The 2760-nt window shown below is 50.4% G+C and overlaps 1 protein-coding gene across 1 annotated transcript in view; it reads left to right on the forward strand.

The window, feature by feature from the left end:
* Positions 1-286: 286 nt before the first annotated feature.
* LOC118451954 (kinesin-like protein KIF9) overlaps positions 287-2760 on the forward strand; it is a 7370-nt gene continuing 4896 nt past the window's right edge. Inside the window, exon 1 of the mRNA XM_035891087.1 lies at positions 287-368. The gene's annotated coding sequence lies outside the window, so the exon portion shown is untranslated. The remainder of the gene's footprint in view (positions 369-2760) is intronic.

A 2760-nucleotide genomic window follows, 5' to 3' on the forward strand; every position in this document is an offset into this window, starting at 1 on the left:
TCCCCCTCGCCACCCCACCACCCTCACCTCCTCAGGACGTTCTTTCCCTCCTCAGTCCTTGTCTCCCCACCATCTGCCCCACCGAGGTCTGCTAAAACACAGATGACCCTTTCCCTGTTCCCGCAGCCCCCCTCCACCCCAGCCCCCTCTCAGATCACCCTCCTTTGCCCATGTCCCCAGCACGTGGGCCTTTGGGCATGGCTGTCCACAGCTCTCCCTGTGTTCCCTGTTATCCCAACCATCCTCCTGCCTTCATCCCACCTCTTCCATCATCTCTCCTAGGCCCCCATTACCAGTGCAGCCGTGTCACCAGCTGCCTCGCATCCTGCACTCTCTGGTTGCTTTGCACTCAGCTGGGAAGGCAGCAGGTAATTTGGGGCTCTTGTCTCCCCTGTTCTCCGTGGGGCGGAGGTGGCCCAGCTGACGATTGCACCCTGGGGTGCTGGGGATAGAATTTTTGGTGTCCAACTGGGTGGATTCAACTCTCAAAACATCACTGGAGTTTGAATTTTAGGGGCTGCCTCACAGTCACATCCCCAAAGCAGCTTTGCCTCCTCGCTTTGCCTCTCGTGTTTAGCACAAGGGGGAATGGTTTTAAACTAAAAGAGGGGAGATTCAGATGAGATCTAAGGAAGAAATTTGTTACTCTGAGGGTGGTGAGGCACTGGCCCAGGCTGCCCAGAGCAGTGGTGGATGCCCCATCCCTGGAAATATCCCAGGTCAGGTTGGACGGGGCTGGGAGCAACTGGATCTGGTTGCAGATGTCCCTGCTCATGGCAGGGGGTTGGACTGGGTGACCTTAAAAGGTCCCTTCCCACCCCACCCCAAACCTTTCTGCGATTCTATTCTGTGATTTGGCCCAAGTTTTCACCTGTCCATGGTGGATAAGCTCAGGTCTCTCATGCAGAATTGAAACCAACCACACTTCACTGCTCTGGGTCCACGTTTCTGTACCAATCAGCCCGCAAATCCCCATCTACAATTTCCCTTTGGCACTAATCTTTGTGTGGGCACGTTGGCCTCTGCCTCCATTGCAGAGATAACTATGTTTCCATTAATTCCAAGCATAAATAGTTCATTAATCTTGAGACTAACTAATGGGGCAGTCCTGCTGGCTTCAGCTGCTGTATAAGGAGGGACCAAGGAGCTTGGGTTTGGCACCTTGTCACAGAGAGCTTCAAAACCAGCGGCCTGAGTTGTGGCTGGTGATTGCTTTGCTTGATTTACTGTGCAGGTGCTGAATGATGAGCAAAGGTAACGGTGAGTCTCGCTCCCCTCCTTTTGACATTTACTGTTTGAACTGGGGGAGGATGATTTCATGGTGAAACAGCCAGAAATATTTTGGAGTTTTCTTTGTACTATGTCAATAAAAATTCCACTGCAGACAGCAAATCTATGAATAATCAGATTGGTTGGATGCTTGGGGTGCTGCTAATGAGCTGGAGAACTTTTGATCTCGATGCTGTCAGTTAGGAGTCTGCCAGAGAGGTGTTTCCCTCTTTCCTTCCCACCTTCTCATGTCAGTAAATACTCCCAGGAGGAATTGCTTTGGTCCTAACACCGAACAATCGGCGTTGTTGCAGTGAGGAAAATTCCACTCATCCTGAATTTTGTTCTGTGTCTCTCTGATTTGTATTAAGAGGTTTTGCCTAAAATTTTCCCTTGCTCCTTTTTCATAGAATCATAGAATCATTTAGGTTGGAAAGCCCTTTAAGCTCAGCAAGCCCAACCAATCCCCTAACCCTGCCATCCCACCACTAAACCTTGTCCCTAAGCACCGCGTCTTCTGTGTTTTGTGATCTCTGACAATCCCGATAACCAGGCAAGTAGCATTTCCACACTGGTTACCAACGTTAAAACTCCATGATCTGTTGCCATTTTGCTTGTACCTGTGCTGCTCCTGCCTTTACTTACACAGCGCAGGCAAATATTTTGGCAGCTTTCTGTGCGTGTCGCTTAGTGGCGACCCTTATGTGCGCTTCTTTAGCGCCGTGCTTTTTCACAGGTCGTTTATTTGAAGACCATCTCCGATACCAAAGAGATTATGGTCATGGTAGCCTAGCACCGTTTTGGATTCTACAGCGGGCATTGTGTTGGCATCGCTGCGGTAGTCTAGGAAAAGCAGAAGGCGCCCACGGTAGCTTTACCAGGTAGTCATTCAAATGCTCACCTCTATTTTACATAAAGAGAAGCCGTGGTTCAGCTCACGTCTCTACGTTTCTTTTTAGAGCAGTCACAGCAGATAAGGTGATGGAGAGATCACAAATAAAAGTACTTAACGTACAAGAAGCACAAAAGATTTTGGCTGAAACTGGAAGTTGCTGCTAGATATTTCACAGCTATAGAGCACAGGCTGCCTGTAGGAAACAGCCAAGATAAAACGTAGGATCTGCATGTTCCAGGGATTTAAAAATACTCCATGCATGTTTGTCAGGTGGGGCTTTAGGAGCTGGATGTATCCCTGCAGCCCTCCTCCGGTGGGTTTTAGTCAGCAGATCCTCAGTTGTCCATCCTCCAATGGACAAGCTGGAGAGGTGGGCCTTTGTGAACCTCGTGAGCTTCAACAAGGCCAAGTGCAGGGTCCTGCACCTGGGTAGGAGGCAACCCCTGGTATCCATACAGGCTGAGGGATGAAAGGATGGAGAGCAGCCCTGCCCAGAGGGACCTGGGGGCACTGACAGATGAAAAGCTGGCCATGAGCTGGCCATGGGCGCTGGCAGCCCAGAAGCCAACCCTACCCTGGGCTGCATCAGGAGAAGC

This window comes from Egretta garzetta, unplaced genomic scaffold (genome assembly GCF_000687185.1).
Source record: "Egretta garzetta isolate BGI_Z169 unplaced genomic scaffold, ASM68718v1 scaffold513, whole genome shotgun sequence".
Taxonomy (NCBI): Eukaryota; Metazoa; Chordata; class Aves; order Pelecaniformes; family Ardeidae; genus Egretta; species Egretta garzetta.